The 19,700-nt window shown below is 44.6% G+C and overlaps 3 non-coding genes across 3 annotated transcripts; all 3 read right to left on the bottom strand.

Moving 5' to 3' along the window:
- Positions 1–8,660: 8,660 nt before the first annotated feature.
- On the bottom strand, positions 8,661–8,733 carry trnav-aac (transfer RNA valine (anticodon AAC)). Its single transcript has one exon. It is a non-coding gene; the product is annotated as a tRNA-Val (tRNA).
- A 6,590-nt stretch (positions 8,734–15,323) lies between these two features.
- trnav-cac (transfer RNA valine (anticodon CAC)) lies at positions 15,324–15,396 on the bottom strand. Its single transcript has one exon. It is a non-coding gene; the product is annotated as a tRNA-Val (tRNA).
- A 3,354-nt stretch (positions 15,397–18,750) lies between these two features.
- Positions 18,751–18,823, bottom strand: trnav-aac (transfer RNA valine (anticodon AAC)). Its single transcript has one exon. It is a non-coding gene; the product is annotated as a tRNA-Val (tRNA).
- Positions 18,824–19,700: the final 877 nt, after the last annotated feature.

Below are 19,700 nucleotides of genomic sequence, written 5' to 3'. Positions count from 1 at the left end.
TCATTCCAAGCCGTTACCCGCGGTTTCTGAACCATTTTGTGCAGGATATATTCTGCATGTCTTTTGCTTCTGGCCGGCATGTTTCTCAAAACATCCGTTACAACATCTCCCTCTGAACTCTCAACAGGTTCGGTCACCGCAACATCTTTATCAACCGTTCCCCCCGCATCAGCCCCAGAACCATTTTCTTGAGAGGCCATGGTTAAAGTTAAAATGTTTTGATCTTTTTCACCCTGTCTAACCAGACGGAGGTAGCGCTGTAACGTGTTGGTATACAACTGGGCTTTGGAATACTGATTTAAATCGGCCCTGGCCTGTATAGCTTTCATTTCAGAGTCCAGGTTGTTTTCGGCCGTTTGTCTAATGGGCTCTGGCCCGACAACATTTTTTCTCAGTTTCTCAAGCTGCTCCTGAGGGATCAAAAACATTTTCTGAGCATATTCCATTATTAACCCACTCTGGAAGCTAGAAGACTGGTTAGGAAAGGCACGGCTATGCTCAACAGCGGTCCTATAAAACCCCCGGTTTGATTAATCTTCTTTCTTTTTCTTTTAATAGAATACTTCTTATTAGCGATGATCTTGATAACCGCTTTTTGTTTTTTGAGTTTAGAATGTTGAGAAGGGGTTAGGGGTATATTACCGCGTAAGATGTTAAAAGCTATTTCACACAGGGTCTCGATCAAATCCGAGGGGGCCCCTGCCAGCACAGCTTTCCTATGGCGCGGGCTCCTCTCAAATAACATTTGCAAAAGCGGCAGATTTCTTTTAATCCGAACAGACATTCTTATTTATTTCCTTTTCTTTAGCACATAGACTGCCGGCCAATCGGGCGGGCACAAACCTGTTCTGAGGCGAAAGTCTTCTGGGGTTTGTGCTTTTAAGTCCGCAATCAAGTACCCGTAGGGTTTTTTGGTGGCATCCTCAAATGCCTCCAAAAAGAACTTGGTCTGGTTAGGGTACATTTGACGAGCCAAGACGGTGACCTGTAGTTTATCTCTGGGGTTTTTAAAAAGAATTATATAATTGGCATTTAAATTAATAGTGCGGCTTTTTTTACCTTGAAAAAATAGATTTTGAACTAAATAAATAATACTTTAATTCCTATGATGAGTGTACTTTGTGAAAGCTTTTTCCACTTCACTGTTGTCACCGGCCTGCTCCATCTGGTCATCAAGGATCACTAGGTTAGTTTGACCGGGCGGGAACAAGTCATCGCCACACAACGAGGCGGGGAGACCTTGCACAAATTTCAGATTATTTTTTTCCGAAGCCAAATCATCGTAGAGAGGTTGCCAGCAAGAGTAACACCACACTATGTTGTCAAGAGCTTGGGACACGGTTGCGTCCACATCTTCTATGATGTTCTTTATAAGATAGCTCTTCCCCGAATTGGAGGGACCGGCTATAATACAGGAGAAAGGGTGTTGAAGTCTGTTATCAAAACCACCGCTAATATCCATAAGGCAGAGTGGTATAATCAGTCTTCAACACTCTTTTATTGTACACCACCCTGAATCGTTTGTTTAGTGATCTATTTTCCAACGTGTACCCCTTTTTATTGCGATAGATCTGATTTCCGGCTGTAATAATCTCACGAGGAGGCGCGTCTTTCTCGGTTAAAAAACTTTCTACCAGGGTCGTCAGAGACTTGATGTTAATGAGCTTGTTGTTACAATGGTTCAGAGTGAAACCCTTAACTTTCATACAGGTCTTACCCGCAGCCGTTCTGTATGCGTAAGTCTTAGGACCCCCTGAAACAAACTCCACTATGTGGTCCTGAGGATCTAGTTCGCTCGTTAACTCCCCAAGGTAGTCCCCGAGGGGAGGGACCCAATCCCCTGGCCTGGTGACAAAGATTACAGAGTCAGTATCATGATAGAGCGTGCGTTCCTGCAACTGATCCATTAAGTTGTACAGTTCAAGCCGGGCGTAAGCCGTGGTAAAAACCGCTATGAAAACATTAACATTCCCCTGTTTGGTGGGGAAATCTTTAGGGGCCCTCCACTGGACCTGTGCCACGTGGTCATTTAAGAATTGAAAGTGTGATACTGCATGTTGTTTGGAAAACATAAATTCTATGAACAGTTCAGGGGTTTTAATCAAGGTTGTGTTTAGACGGTAATTTCTTTCCCCAAACTTACCCCACAGACTGTTTAAAATCAGTTTGGACATTTGTCTCTTGGCGGGGTTTACAGTTATGTTCCCCGGCTCTAGACGGATCCCTTCCTTTTCAAAATATTGCTGAACGTATCGCTCTTTGGCCGCGGAGTCAACACACCATGAGGGATAGCCCGATGCCTCCTGTTTCCCTTTCAGATGGATCATAATGTAATCAGCAAAAAGAGTATCAGTTTTTTCAGAAAAATGCCAAACCTCATACACCTTACCGACTCTGTAACCTTTCTCCACCGCCTTGTCAAGCTCAATGCTACACCAGACACCCGTCAGCGCTCTCTCTTCATCACTGTGCAGACAAGAGGTAGTTTGATTTTCAGTTTCCACACACGTTCTACACAGAGGGAACATCAATTTTCCCGAACACCTGTAAGGCAACACGGGTAAGAACAGCTCGCGAGGAGGGTACATGGTGACTTTGATCAAACTAAAGTAATGTCCGATTTCGAGAAAGTCACGATAAACAATGGTTGGACGCCCCACCGGGTACATTTTGGTCTTGTTGACATAAGGGTACAGACTGGTGAAATCATAGTAATCTACTCTCTCACCCTCCTTTACCTCATAATGTAAACAGAGGGCATTGGTACAACCCCCAAATAACGCATCCCGGGGCTCTAGACATTCAGGAAAGTCCAAGGTTTCCATAAACCGTTGTACCCCCGCATCCTGTTGCTTCAGGGTCGTCCACTCGTGTTCCCAAATCACCAGCACTTTCAAACCATAGGTGTTTTTTAAAGTTTCAATTCGTTCCTGGAAATCATAGTACATATCACCGCAGAGTTTTAGTGTTACGGGGTTAAAGGTGTTTGGGTCAAAGCACTGAGGACAGCCATGGTAAATACAACCGGCAAACTCATAAGCGGTACGCCGCCCGGACACGTCGCTAAAACCGTCTAAGTAGTAAGGCCCCATTTTTACTTCCCCTTGATTTAAAGCATGTCTGATGAAGATGTTATCCCGGGCACTCAGGTATTCCACCCACTGTATGGAGACAGTCGAAAAGTTCTTTTGTCTAGCACGATAGTTGTCAGAAGTGGTGACCGCTATAGTGTTTTTCTGCAAGAAATTGGACCGATACATTTTCATGCAGAGAGACGCTATGGTCACACTTTGCAAAGGGTTGAGACCCGATGTGTTGATAACCTCGGCGCAGAAACGCACACAGGCTTCTTTAAGGATCACCACATCATTTTTACAATAAGCGGCCATCTCTTCTCGGAAATCAAAAACACCTCACTTAACCGTATTGTACCATTTAAAGAATTCCTCCCTCTCATGAGACATCATAGTATCAGCCCCATAATAAGAGGCGGGCGGGTAGGACCCTTGATAATTTTGAGTGTCCTTAGTATTAAAAAAATGGCAGAACCAACCTTTCTTCTGAGCCTCAAAACCCAGAGCCTTAGGCAAAGCGCTCAATTTCATGGGGAGGAAATTTAACAAGTCTATGTAACGTTAGTTGAAAGCTTCGTCGGTGAAACACATGATCTTGCTACCCTGAGCTATTATTCTTGGGGTCACCCCATTTTCCACCAGATACTTCATCAAAATGTAAGAATCATAACCCTTAGCATTGTGGGCAATAAATGTGTAATTGAGGTATTTTGGACCTCGATACCGCGTAAAGAAATCCCTGACACAACTCTCACCGCTAGCTGACCACTCACGATCCAACATGTCAATACAGTGTATATAATTAGCAACGTGGACCCCGTTTTCTTGCCGGCATTCAAAATCAAAAAAGACATACCAGTTGTGCGGCGGCTCCTTTTTAACCGGCTGAATAAAGCACTGGTGTTCGGACCCCGGGGTTAAATCAGCATTACAGATCCTGCATCTCGGCTCCAGACATTTGTGTGGTTTAACCTCATGAAAACGGTACTGGAGGCAACACTGCGGGCAACATTTAGTTTGATCACAATAACTCCATTTTTTAACCCCTCTCAGCAGCGGCCCTCTGTACCTTATGCTCGGAAAAACAGAACGCTGAGAGACAAATCCTTAAGCAATCTTTACATCGGATGGTAGGGGCCAAACCCTTACGACATTGCGGATTGAAACAGACGTTACAGTAACCGTCACAGCGGTGCTTAAGCTTATCATTGAAGGCCTTATAACACCAATGACAAACATACGAACAACCCAAAAAAGCCGTCAAACTCTTTATTCCAAAGTAATGACTATCACTTAGGAAGAGAAACAGTGTCTGTGTATGGGTTTCAGGATGTGTCTGAAATTTCACAAATACTTCCTTTACCTCACAACGGTACCACACAACAATTTTTAAAGACAACAACTCCTCAAACTTGGTGATGTCTGAAAAGGCAACCATCTGTTGAGAGTTTAAGCCGGCCCTCTGATGAAGCATTAAAGCCTCTTGCAGAGCTTGGGGTTCAGGCATGTCGGGGGTGAGTAGTTTTATTAAACTGTAAGCAAAACAGAGCTTATTGTCCCCACTGGAACTCACCACTAATTGCCTGAGCTTGGTCCTAATTATGTCGTTCTTCAAGCATTTCGACAGTCATCTAAGCGCCCCACCCTCAGGGTTACGAACCACATTCATTACCAGAGACAGACTTTCATCAGCTAAGATGGCTGCGTTACTTTGCAATAACGCTTCGATTTTAGCCAGACGTCTAAATTATCTCCACTCAGCATTACAGATAGGTTGCTAAACAAATCATCCCCTCTGAGTTCTAACTGTACAACATCTCGAGGTCTGACCCTTTCAGCAACCTGTTCAAGCATTTTCTGCAAGGCCTCGTGTATGTTGACAAATATTTCTGCATAATTGTCACAATTTAAAAGTTCTGCAAAATTAAAACGCTGAATCATTTCAAAATTGTTATAGGCCGGTCTATCTATAATCACGGGATCACTGGTACTCTTGGACACATCATCATTTTGAACAAAGCCTTCACCCCCTACATTCTCACAGAGCATGTCCTCCACAGCCTTATCAGTCTCAGAACCCTCCACATTCCGAACACCCCCACTGCTGACATCTACAAAACCCCCTTTTTGAGGAGGCTCATTTAAAGCCTGTAAAAGTCCTTCAAAGATATCCAACCGGTTAATGTCAAGACCCTCCTCTATAGTGATGGCTGCTTCTGCCGCCATCCTGTGTTCTAATTGTCTCAAATCATTTATAATAGGGGCAGAATTTGGTCGGGGTAGCTCCTCCAAAGCCTCCACCATTTCAAACAAATCGGGGTGAACTAGGGGGTGAACCTCTATAAGCGCTACCGGTGGGAGGTGGTTATTTAGATCATTGACCATCTGTAACAGGTCGGGGTTCACCGGTAAGTCTGTTAATTCACATTCTATCGGTGGTAATTGGGGGTTATTTAAATCATTTATCATTTGTAATAGTTCCAGGTTCATTGGGACATCAGAGGAGTTCACAACAGGGCCGGGGATGTTCTCTCGGGAAGGTCTTTTTGGGGCCCTAGCTTGTTCATAATCCTTTAGTTTGTGAGTTCTTTTACCAAGTCAGGACATTTTTTAATTTATTTTTTATTTTTCCAACAACCCACAATAGTAAGGCGTTTTGTGTCTATTAAAACATTAAATACGGTACAATTCGTTAGTAAGGGTATTAATAAGGGTGTTTTGGCTCTCTATCAGCAGGTTTTGCCCCACTAACACAAGTCTTTGATTTTGTAACAAAGTATGTAGCAACTCATGCCGACCTTCAGGAAGTAGCTTCGGGGGCTGGTGGCCTGGCTCAGCTTCAAAGGATGGTCGCTCCGGTAAATCTCGGTCGAAGGAGGCAGGGAGCGAGCGTATACTCATGGACGGAGACCAAGAAGGCCTTTGCGGTGACACCCTGGCCAAGCGCGGGGTACTGTTCCGCGTTTCTGTAGCCAAGAAACGGGTCTGGGGGGACGATGTTGAAACCAGGCCGTCGTTGGGTGGTGTGTCAGCCCTGACTGACGGCGACCCCTGAGGTTGTTGGATGCCTGTATTTGTTCCGCCCGACAATGCGGCGGGCTGAATCTGGGGTGTTGAATTACCCCCAGAAGGCTGTGGCCTGAGTAGATGTTGGGGGGTCTCCAAGACCACCGTGGGGGATCCTATCGGTGATCTCACCGGGGAAGATGTTTGATCCCACTTAGACGGGGTAATTGTCCTCAATAGCTCATCCACAGAATGACTATCCCAAGAGTCTTGGGAAGAATAAAAATATACATTACATTTACATCTTTAAACGGTGACAGAAATCAAACTTAAAACAACATGTCCAGGACATTCAAAACCTTTAGCTTTTTTAAACCTTTGAAAATAGCCTTAGACATTCACTACAACGCCTTATTATTTACAGACAATATATTTATTAGGACTTGATAATAAATGTAAAACAGAGAAGCCGCTGTAAATAAACTGTTTCTTAAATGTTTCTTTAAAAACTGTAATATTGTTAATAAAACACACACACACACAACAACATTTCATTTTTAAACGAACCTTCCAAGTGTAAACGCTTCCTGATCCCGGGACTTCCTGTTTCACAAATGTTTTCACGATCTGTTTAAATATTAAATACAATGAACACCTTCAAGCCTTTTCCTACAACCACTTTAAAACAGAAGTATAATAGCGGGAGATAAGCCAAACAACTTACTAAACCCTTTCGGACGTCTTTACTTCCTAACCAGACGGTACGGCAATCGGTCATTTCTAAACACGTTCCCCAGAAACAAGCATAGACCTGTCCGGACTTCTAAAGATCTTTCCCAGAACCCCCCGCCCTACAGGAAACGGTCACCCATCGCTTAAATATTAGCCATCAACGGGCAAACAAAGCCCTTTTAAAAACATTAAAGTTTGAAAGATCTTACTTACCTCCACAGAATAATCGTTTCTTATGTTTTTCGGCTGGTTTAGCTTTTTGCACCGCTGTGAAGGTAAGAGACATGTTTAACCTTTAACCACACCGCTTTATAAAAAGCTTTAACCTCTTACAGGCTGCAGACATATACTCACAGCTATCAGATACCGGGGCTAACGGCCTTTCAGATTCTTGAAAGGTTACGGTTCTCGAAGGTAAAACGAAACAAGCCCTCGATGTGGAAGGCCTTTCGTTGTCTCGAACCACGTTTCTTAATACTGTTAGACAGGATAATTTTTTAAAATTAACAAAACTGGACTCAAACATCTTACAGAAACGTTATACAAACAAACAGGGGTTTAGTTCTTACCCGGTCGGCAGACAGCCTGTCTAGGGACAACCACTTCTCTTGGTCGATCCTCGGAGACATTAATCACAGGCCTTTCGATAGTTTCTGTGTAATTAAAGAGACCGGCATTAATATATATTAAAACGTTTTCATAACTCTAATGAGCCGCTTCAAAACCACACACACCCATGCATAAGAACCCATGAGCGCAAACACAAAAATCTTACCGTCGTTGTTCCAGATGATCTCCTCAGCGTTGGGAATTAACTCCTGTTGACTGGTTGAAAAATAATTTTACAGAACTTAAAACAGATGTTATAGCCTTATTTACAATACATGCACACAACACGCTCTGAGTCAATGAAAATAATCTGAAGACTTGCCTAAAAACTCGTTTAAATCGAATCGCTGATGTTGTTTCCGGACATTGTTGATCTTTAGTCTTAAATCGAAAGGTCAGTATGAGTCTGTCGAGCTGAAGACCAGACCTTCATACTTATACTGATGGCCACATGCCGGATCTGTTTGTAAGGCATTGTTCTGGTCTGGCCTTTGTGCCACCCTGTTACCAATTAACATATCAAAACCAACCAATAAAATGACACTGCATCAAATTTCAAATAGAAACCAAGATGGAGACGATTTCTCTCCTCTCTACTCTAAACTTTTATTAGAACCTTTTGGTCTCTCAAAAAAACATTTTTAAGCATCAAGACCTATAGTCAACAACCACTAAGAATATTTCAGGCCTTTATAAGCGCTAAAAAACAACCTGAGCCTAGAAAATAACTATAAAGATCAAAAATAACTAGCGCTTTTACAGTGATTTTTTTTTTTTTTTTTATAGCGATGCTTTGTTTGGTATTAAACAAGTCACAAACTACTCAGAACAGCGTTTATCCCCGCAAAAGAGATATTTGGGTTTATTTTACAAAGCTTATAAATTATATAGGTTAAAAGTATTCTGAATGTTTTGATATCACACGCCATACCAACTGTTGTCTTCTACACCTTACGGTAGCAACAAATCTAACTACTGCTTTACTTTAACAATAATAATGACGGCGACCACGATGACAACAAGAACAACAACAACAAGAACAACAACAACAACATCATCATCATCATCATCATCAGATTTTAATTAAAAGTGGCTACACCAGCGTTTACAATTTCAACCTGTCGACGGACGGACGCTCTGAGTGCATCGATTGCGGGCACTCCAATGAAGAAAAGACACCCACCGCCTCCGGGGAACCACGAGGGCAAGCATGACGAAAAGGGCCAGCCCACAGTAGGCTGTTTCCGCCCGGTTTCGAACCGGGGACCTTTCGCGCGTTAGGCGAACGTGATAACCACTACACTACGGAAACTGACACCGCTGCCTCTTGCTTCAAATGGTTACCGTTAAAGCCTGCTGGTAAAACGGGCTCAGGTGTTTCAGGTCGGCTAGGCTGTGAGAAGTGCGGCGAAAGGATGCCATTTTCACAGATCTGTTTGGCATTGCTAAAGGGCACATCAGGACACTTCGGAAACTCTTTCAAAGGCAGGACGCCCTGCGCTCTGACAGTGCCTGCACTTAACCCAACAAGGTGATGCTGAATGGCTTGTTCAAACGGCTGGTGGTCTTCCGTCACCACCAGACTATGAGAGCTATACTGCGCCTTCAACTACATAAGAGTAGATAGTAGGGTTTTTTGGGCGCGGCCTATTTTGTTATGACGTATGCCCTAAGCTTATTAATATTCCTACGTCATAATTGGGGGGCGTGATTTTAGGTAGAGTTATTTCCTTAATTATTCCTACGTCATATCCGTCAGAAAGTGTGCACCCATAAAACCCTGAACAACAAGGCCACCCATAAATACCCCCACCCCTCTGAAGGCAACGCCCCGAAACTCTCCTCTCTATTTAAGAACCCGCGCTTCTTTTAGGCAATACCTCTTTAATTCTCAGCATCTGAAACATCCCGCTTCTTCAACATGTCCAGCGACATCAACATGAAACCCCGCAAGAAACAATCCCGGGCAAGGGTTCCTGTACTCACCAATTTGAAGATTGAACGCTCCTGGGTGTTGTTCTGGGGGGCTCGACGGGGTTACCGCTTTAAAAGGGATCCCAGCTATGTTGGAGTGGAGCTTTTTGCTTTGGGAGAGAAGGAGGGTACGTTGGAACCTTTTGAGACGGTAATTGAATACTCTTATGAGGACTGGTTGAAGGTGATGGCCTGGAGAGATCTGGGGCTTGTGGATAAGACTCTAGAAGGCTTGCAAGAGGGTCCAAGAGAATGCGAAATGGAGTCTCCGACTCAGGGTTTTGAAAGGTGTGAATGGGAAAGCTTGCAGAACTACGACAGACGACGTGTGGGGTTTTGGAGGGGGGTCTGACGGCTCAGGGGCTACTCTCTTCTAAGAGGGCGGTGTGTCGTGACGTAGTGAAGAGATAGGATAAAAGGTGCAACAATTCATTCATGGTTTAAAATTAAAGAGAATGTCTTACCCGAAAGCTGCGGACGTCGACAGGCTCTACAGGCCTCTTCAAACCCGGGATCACCCCTGGTTCTATTCCCCATATTTTGTATACACTCTGGAACCCTTTGACTGTGGTTACTCTCCAAGACCTCAGACCCCGGTCCCTCAGGACGAAACAACATGCGGTGCGATGGATGTCCAAATGAGTCTCGGGGATCCCCAGCCTCTGGAGCTCATGGAGGGCCTCGATTTTGCCGAACTGTCTACCGTCTGTGCGTCTCAGGAGGGGGTCAGTCCAATGGATGGAGAAACACAAACCACCAGGCGACCCAATGAGCATCGGACTGTCCCGGGGGCGTGATGAAGACGCAGGATTTATGCCCGGGGTATGTGACCAAGTAAGCAGAGTGGTTAAAAGCACCCTGGTGTATATTCTGAGTGCTCTCATCGACCGAGCTCTGAAAGAAGTCTGTCGGGGGTGTGAAGTGAATCACCCCAGTCAGTTGAGACACAGTTGTTTGTTTGAACCAGACCGTTACTATTTCCTGTTCTATTTCAATGTGTTTTACAGAAGACTGAACAAACCGTGGCTGAAACCGACACTAATCAAGGCGCTCTCTTACTCCCACATACATGTCACTGTGGGACAAGTCCAGAAAATCATAGATGAGATTTTGCTGGAGCTGAAAAAGGAGCCGTTTATAATAGAGAAACTTGGGCAGCTGCTCAATGACCTGGATGAGCCGAGTAGAAAAACCGCTGGCAAGCTAAAAGCTTATTTCTTCCGTAAAGAAGTTAAAGCTGGGGGCAGCGACGAAGAATTCGACATCTACGCCACTGATTCAGACTCTGACCTGAACTAAGGGACTTTGAACATGGGGAATGTTCTGGACTGCTTCTGCAACTGGTTCTGTCATCAACACTCTGCAGCTAACCTGAGAGCGCTATTACACCATGTGCTTGACAGAAAAGTAGCCAACGCGAGCCTTTTCTCTACAGATTTAACCATCGATGAGGATCAACTTTCAAACCTGGAAAAGTGAATGGCTGCTGTAACAAAGACCGGGGGGTACGAACACTGGGATGAAGGGCTCAAGGGGGCCAAGAATGATATTAGGCCATTTCATCAACATCTGTATGACCTTTTACTGAGCATGTTTAATACACCTCTGTTTAATTTTAAAATAGGTCATAATGTTGTTTTATTTACATATGTAACTGAGGTGTGTGCCTACAAGATAAAGAAACAGGTATATTTGTTGATATAGATCAAGTAACCAATCATCTGATTTCATTTTGTCTGGACCGTAGAAAAAATTGTTGTGTATGTTATACTTTTCTCAAATGTCTTAAAAGGGGTATCTGCTCTCCTGAAGTTGAATAAAAAACCTTGTATAAAAACTTTGCGCATAGTGTGGGTCTGTGTGGTTATTTGACAGAATGACTCGGCAAGCTCCCCAAATGCAGGAACTATACTACAACCCAGCCAAGATTGGGGGTTTGGCGGGTAAGAAGGGTTTTTAAAGAGGACTCGCTGAGGCCGGAGTGAAGGTTAATGATGTGGTTGTTTCAGAATGGTTACGGGAACAAGACGCCTATACCTAACATAAACCTCTCAGGATTAACTTTAAAAGAAACCGCGTATATGCAACTGACATAGACTCACAATGGCAAATGGATCTAGTCGATATGTCAAATTTATCAAAACATAACAATGGTCACAAATTGATGTTGATGTGTATCGATGTGTTATCAAAATATGCCTGGGCTCGCATTCTACATAATAAAACAGGTCGGGCGGTGACAAGGGCCTTTGAGGATATATTGTCCCAGGGTCGATGTCCTAAAAAACTGCAGACTGATAAAGGAAAAGAGTTTCTCAACAGAGAATTTCAGAATCTACTGAAGAGACACAAAATACATCATTTCACCACCGGTAATGAGCTTAGGGCATCGGTAGTGGAGAGGTTTAACCGCACCATAAAGACCAAAATGTGGAGATATTTTACAGCGGTCAACACGTTCAAGTATTTTGATAAAGTTCAGGATTTTATCGATGCTTACAACCAAGGGTATCACACCAGTATTAAAATGAAGCCTAAAGATGTTGATCAAAGTAATTCTTTTAAGGTCTATAAAAAATTATACGGACCATTTATTAAGAAGGGAAAAACTACTTATAAGTTCAACATCGGTGATGTGGTTCGCGTTTCAAAGCTAAGGAGTACTTTTGCCAAAGGTTATGAAGAAACATTTTCTGACGAATATTTTACAGTTACCGAACAGTTGGCTAGAGACCCACCCGTGTACCGGTTAAAAGACTATGACGGGGAGGATATAGAAGGAACGTTTTACGAAGCCGAGTTACAAAAAATTATTGTGGGTAAAGACAGTGTATACAGAGTTGAAAAGATATTAGCTGAAAAAACCCAGAACCGGAAAAAATATGTGTTGATGAAATGGCTTGGATGGCCTGAAAAGTTCAATAGTTGGGTCCCGGAACAACAGGTTTGCGATATTCAATCCTTATAACAACTTGCCCGCGGGTGTGTTGTGGGCATTACTTTCGATACTCAAGATGGAATCAGGAGGCTTCTACGTGACTCTACCCAGTAACGCCTCTCTCGATATATACCCTAAAAATGAAATATCCAGTTACACGGTACAATTTGGAAAATCTATAGATCTAAGGGGGTCGTGGGAAGTGGGGTTGGCGGAAATACAGTATCCTTACACTTGGGCTGTTTTACAAGATAAGGATGCCACCTTCGCCATTTTTGATGATGTTAAAAAGAGTCAATGGACATTCACGATACAAGGAGGTTATTATGACAATGTGGATAAAATATTAGATGAGATGCATAAACAGTTCTCAGAAGGCACCCCCAACATCAAGCTATATTACAACCCTATTAAAAACAGAGTGTACAAGGTGTCAAAACCAGGTATTAGCATTCAAACCAGCGGCCAACTGGGGCGTATATTTGGGATCTATTCTGACACAGAGAGCAGGTTCTCAGAAGTGGTGGGGCGGCTTTTACACTCTTTATGTGTATACGGATATCATAACCCACCAGAGGGTCGGGGATAGTTATGTCCCCCTTTTGAGAAATGTACTTATTAAAGGTAAAAGCAATGACATGGTCACAATTACTTATGACAAGCCACACTACGTACCAGTCTCAAAGACCCAATTTGACAACATCACGATCGAAGTAAAATCGGATCAGAATATCAACGTACCCTTCCGCTTCAGTAAAGTTATTGTCAAACTACATTTTCGACCCCTGAAACAGTTTGTACATTATTAAAATGGCTACCTCGAGGGGTTATGTAGATCCTAGCGCCTATGTGGATTATTACAAGATGCAAGCCGGGAACGGCTTGCCCGGTTTTGTAGGAGCCCCCACAATGTATGGCGCCGGTCTAGGAGGACTCTTTCATGGTCTCTTTAGAATGGCCGTACCCCTGCTTAAGAGAGGCTTTGCTATAGCCAGACCCCACTTGAAATCAGCGGCTAAAAATATTGTTAGTGACGTGTTCACCAATGTTATGAACCGGGCAGCTAGCCATGAGCATCAGGAGGGTTCGGGTCTCATGGTAATGGCGAGGAGGGGGGGTAAAAGAAGAAACAGCATGTGTCCACCAGGGCGACGAAGATCCGTGGCTAACAAAAAACGAAGAATCTCTCATTCTCCAACATATCGTGGAAACACTCGGAGAAGGAAGCAGCACAAGAAAAAACCTGCAAAAAGAAAGTCTCAAAGAAAGAAAAATAGAGCCTCAGGATACATCTTTTAAACATGTCTTTTGTCAACAGTCTATCGGAAGAATGCGTCAAATCAGAACTGGATCTGTTTACAGTTCCATACACTCAAACGAGTATAGATAAGATCATATATGTAGAGATTCCCCCTCTTTCTGCAATTTCAGACACGGCCCCTCTGGAGTTTTTTATAGCTGGCAATGGCGAGGATTATATTGATTTGAATAACACATTTATTTTAATGAACTGTAAAGTGACTGATTAGGATGGCGATGCAATCGAGAAGACGGCCAACGCTGGGGTCATCAATTAATCAATTACCCGGTGGCCACCATGTTTTCACAGGTGGATGTGACCCTGGGAGATCGGCTCATTAGTCAAAGCAGCAATACTTACCCCTATAGAGTCATGATGGAGTGTATCCTTAATTATAGTGAGGAGACCCTAAGCAAACAGTTCAGCCCCGGCCTTCTCTTCAAAGACATCCCGGAAGCTATGGACGACAAGGATCCAGAGGGACTCAATAAGGGTTTGCAAAAAAGATCGGCCTCTTCAACAGAAGGGAGGACCTTTGAGCTAATGGGGCATATCCATGCAGACATATTTTTCCAAGAAAAACTCATGCTCAACGGGGTAGACATTAAAATTAAAATGATCCGTAGTAAAAGTGCTTTTTGTCTGATGACCCCTGATACGGAAAAATATAAACTGACCATATTATCGGCCTCGCTGTTTGTGAAATAAGTGTCCGTCTCCCCGGCGGTTAAACTAGGACACGCGCTGGCGTTAGTGACGGCAAACGCCAAGTACCCGATCGAAAGAGTCTATATGAAAGTCCACAGTATCCCCGCAGGGACACGGGTGATGAACCAGGAAAATCTGTTTCTAGGACAGCTCCCAAAACAGGTTATTATAGGTCTCGTGGATAATGATGCATTTACCGGGGTTTACAACAAGAACACCTTTAACTTTAAACATTATAACGCGGAATTTATAGCATTGTACGTCGATGGTGTGCAGGTTCCATCCAGACCTTTTCAACCTGACTTTGAAAACGGCAATGCGGTTCGTGAATATTACAGTCTAGTACTGGCTACGGGTCGCCATCTCAAGGATCAAACTCTGCTGATCGATCGCCGGGAATACTGCAGCGGTTACACCCTGTATGGTTTCAACCTGACCCCTGACGAAGAGTGTGGACAACATATTTCACTGATGAAGACGGGCAATATGCGTTTGGAGATGCGTTTCAAGCAGCCTCTACCACACACTGTAAATATGGTCGTGTATGCTGTGTTTGACAACATTATTGAGGTGAATCAGAGGAGAAACGTTCCGTATGATTATTATTAAAATGAACACCAGAGAGCTCAACCACATCATGAATGCCCTGGCCGGCTCACGGAAACTGTTTCAAGGAGTCTACGCCTGCGATCAGCTGCCTAAATTTAAGATCAAGAATTTACCTGCAATGTACATAATCAACACACACCCTAAAAATATGCCCGGAGAACATTGGCTGGCTATTTATCTAAGGGAGGACCACCGTGGTGAATTTTTTGATTCCTATGCAAACCCCCCGGATTTCAGACCTTTCCCTCGGAAGATCAATAACTTTCTGCTCAACAACTGTCAAGAAACCATTTACAGCGGTCGTCAAGTACAAAGTCTTCAGACCTTCACTTGTGGTCAGCACTGTGTGCACTAGCACGCATGCACCGCGGGTTGTTTCCGCCCGGTTTCGAACCAGGGACCTTTCGCGTGTGAGGCGAACGTGATAGCCACTACACTACGGAAACCGACCTGTCCTGGTGTTTCGAATGGCTCCCATCGAAGCCGGCTGGTAAAACGCGCACAGGCGTTTCCCGTGGGCCAGCCTGTGAGATAAAGGTTTCTACACTCACCTAAAGGATTATTAGGAACACCTGTTCAATAACCAACCAATCATATGGCAGTTGCTTCAATGCATTTAGGGGTGTGGTCCTGGTCAAGACAATCTCCTGAACTCCAAACTGAAAGTCTGAATGGGAAAGAAAGGTGATTTAAGCAATTTTGAGCGTGGCATGGTTGTTGGTGCCAGACGGGCTGGTCTGAGTATTTCACAATCTGCTCAGTTACTGGGATTTTCACGCACAACCATTTCTAGGGTTTACAAAGAATGGTGTGAAAAGGGAAAAACATCCAGTATGCGGCAGTCCTGTGGGCGAAAATGCCTTGTTGATGCTAGAGGTCAGAGGAGAATGGGCCGACTGATTCAAGCTGATAGAAGAGCAACTTTGACTGAAATAACCACTCGTTACAACCGAGGTATGCAGCAAAGCATTTGTGAAGCCACAACACGTACAACCTTGAGGCGGATGGGCTACAACAGCAGAAGACCCCACCGGGTACCACTCATCTCCACTACAAATAGGAAAAAGAGGCTACAATTTGCACAAACTCACCAAAATTGGACAGTTGTTGCCTGGTCTGATGAGTCTCGATTTCTGTTGAGACATTCAGATGGTAGAGTCAGAATTTGACGTAAACAGAATGAGAACATGGATCCATCATGCCTTGTTACCACTGTGCAGGCTGGTGGTGGTGGTGTAATGGTGTGGGGGATGTTTTCTTGGCACACTTTAGGCTCCTTAGTTCCAATTGGGCATCGTTTAAATGCCACGGCCTACCTGAGCATTGTTTCTGACCATGTCCATCCCTTTATGACCACCATGTACCCATCCTCTGATGGCTACTTCCAGCAGGATAATGCACCATGTCACAAAGGTTGAATCATTTCAAATTGGTTTCTTGAACATGACAATGAGTTCACTGTACTAAACTGGCCCCCACAGTCACCAGATCTCAACCCAATAGAGCATCTTTGGGATGTGGTGGAACGGGAGCTTCGTGCCCTGGATGTGCATCCCACAAATCTCCATCAACTGCAAGATGCTATCCTATCAATATGGGCCAACATTTCTAAAGAATGCTTTCAGCACCTTGTTGAATCAATGCCACGTAGAATTAAGTCAGTTCTGAAGGCGAAAGGGTGTCAAACATAGTATTAGTATGGTGTTCCTAATAATCCTTTAGGTGAGTGTATTTTCACTGACCTATTTTGCATTGCTCAAGGACACATCAGGACACTTTGGAAACTCTTTCAAAGGAAGAACGCCCTGAGCTATGACAAGACTTACACTTACCCCAACAAGGTGATGCTCAATGGCTTGTTCAAACAGCTGCTGCTCGTCTTGTGCCACCATCAGACAATCACAGAGCTATTGTGCCTTCTACACCTTACGGTAGCTTTACTTTAACAATAATAATGACGGCGACCACGACGACAAAAAGAAAAACAAGAACAACAACAACAACAACAAGAACAATAACATCATCATCAGATTTTAATTAAAAGTGGCTACACCAGCGTTTACAATTTCAACCTGTCGACGGACGGACGCTCTGAGTCCAACAATTTCGGGAACTCCAATGAAGAAAAGCCACCTACCGCCTCTGGGGAACCACGAGGGCAAGCAGGACGAAAAGGGCCGGCCCACAGCAGGCTCTTTCCGCCCGGTTTCAAACCGGGGACCTTTCGTGCGTTAGGCGAACGTGATAGCCACTACACTACGGAAACCAACCCGTCCTGGTGTTTCGAATAACTCCTATCGAAGCCGGCTGGTAAAACGCACACAGGCGTTTCCCGTGGGCCAGCCTGTGAGATAAAGGTTTCTATTTTCACTGACCTATTTTGCATTGCTCAAGGGCACATCAGGACACTTTGGAAACTCTTTCAAAGGAAGAACGCCCTGAGCAATGACAAGACTTACACTTACCCCAACAAGGTGATGCTCAATGGCTTGTTCAAACAGCTGCTGCTCGTCTTGTGCCACCATCAGACAATCACAGAGCTATTGTGCCTTCTGCACCTTACGGTAGCAACAAATCTAACTACTGCTTTACTTTAACATTAATAATGACGGCGACGGCGACTACGACGACAACAAGAACAACAACAACAACAACAACATCAACAAGAACAACAACAACATCATCATCATCATCATCAGATTTTAATTAAAAGTGGCTACACCAGCGTTTACAATTTCAACCTGTCGACGGACGGACGCTCTGAGTGCACCGATTTCGGGATACTTCGGAAACTCTTTCAAAGGCAGGACGCCCTGCGATCAGACAGTGCCTGCACTTAGCCCAACAAGGTGATGCTGAATGGCTTGTTCAAACGGCTGGTGGTCTTCCGTCACCACCAGACTATCAGAGCTATTTTGCGCCTTCAATTACATAAGAGTAACAGCAATGTCACCGATCCTGCTACGGTCGTATTGCAACAGCAACGACATGTATCGATTTTAAAAGTGTCAGTTCCAGCGCCTCGCAAAGCTACCCTTCTGCGATCATTTGTTCTCAAGGTCAGGATTTCTTGCCACTCCGAGGAAGAGAAAACGACGGCCGGCCATGGGGCAGAGAGATGAGGACGGGTAACACGGCACTGGCACGCGTGCACCGCGGGTTGTTTCCGCCCAGTTTCGAACCAGGGACTTCTCGCGTGTGAGGCGAACATGATAGCCACTACACTACAGAAACCAACCTGTCCTGGGGTTTCGATTGGCTCCCATCGAAGCAGGCTGGTAAAACGCGCACAGGCGTTTCCCGTGGGCCTGCCTGTGAGATAAAGGTTTCTATTTTCACTGACCTATATTGCATTGCTCAAGGGCACATCAGGACACTTTGGAAACTCTTTTAAAGGAAGAATGCCCTGAGCTATGACAAGACTTACACTTACCCCAACAAGGTGATGCTCAATGGCTTGTTCAAACAGCTGCTGCTCGTCTTGTGCCACCATCAGACAATCACAGAGCTATTGTGCCTTCTACACCTTACGGTAGCAACAAATCTAACTACTGCTTTACTTTAACAATAATAATGACGGCGACCACGATGACAACAAGAACAACAACAACAACATCATCATCATCATCATCATCAGATTTTAATTAAAAGTGGCTACACCAGCGTTTACAATTTCAACCTGTCGACGGACGGACGCTCTGAGAGCACCGATTTCGGGCACTCCAATGAAGAAAAGACACCCACCGCCTCTGGGGAACCACGAGGGCAAGCAGGACGAAAAGGGCCAGCCCACAGCAGGCTGTTTCCGCCCGGTTTCGAACCGGGGACCTTTCGCGTGTTAGGCGAACGTGATAACCGCTACACTATGGAAACTGACACCGCCACGTCTTGCTTCAAACGGTTACCGTTGAAGCCTGCTGGTAAAACGGGCTCAGGCATTTCAGGTCGGCTAGACTGTGAGATGGCGTCTGAAGTGCCGCGAAAGGATGCCATTTTCACAGACCTGTTTGGCATTGCTAAAGGGCACATCAGGACACTTCAGAAACTCTTTCAAAGGCAGGACGCCCTGCGCTCTGACAGTGCCTGCACTTAGCCCAACAAGGTGATGCTGAATGGCTTGTTCAAACGGCTGGTGGTCTTCCGTCACCACCAGACTATCAGAGCTATACTGCGCCTTCAACTACTTAAGAGTAGATAGTAGGGTTTTTTGGGCGCGGCCTATTTTGTTATGACGTATGCCCTAAGCTTATTAATATTCCTACGTCATAATTGGGGGGCGTGATTTTAGGTAGAGTTATTTCCTTAATTATTCCTACGTCATATCCGTCAGAAAGTGTACACCCATAAAACCCTGAACATCAAGGCCACCCATAAATACCCCCACCCCTCTGAAGGCAACGCCCCGAAACTCTCCTCTCTATTTAAGAACCCGCGCTGCTTTTAGGCAATACCTCTTTAATTCTCAGCATCAGAAACATCCCGCTTCTTCAACATGTCCAGCGACATCAACATGAAACCCCGCAAGAAACAATCCCGGGCAAGGGTTCCTGTACTCACCAATTTGAAGATTGAACGCTCCTGGGTGTTGTTCTGGGGGGCTCGACGGGGTTACCGCTTTAAAAGGGATCCCAGCTATGTTGGAGTGGAGCTTTTTGCTTTGGGAGAGAAGGAGGGTACGTTGGAACCTTTTGAGACGGTAATTGAATACTCTTATGAGGACTGGTTGAAGGTGATGGCCTGGAGAGATCTG

This window comes from Amia ocellicauda, unplaced genomic scaffold, assembly GCF_036373705.1.
Source record: "Amia ocellicauda isolate fAmiCal2 unplaced genomic scaffold, fAmiCal2.hap1 HAP1_SCAFFOLD_101, whole genome shotgun sequence".
Lineage (NCBI taxonomy): Eukaryota > Metazoa > Chordata > Actinopteri > Amiiformes > Amiidae > Amia > Amia ocellicauda.
This window is presented reverse-complemented; position numbering and strand designations above follow the sequence as displayed.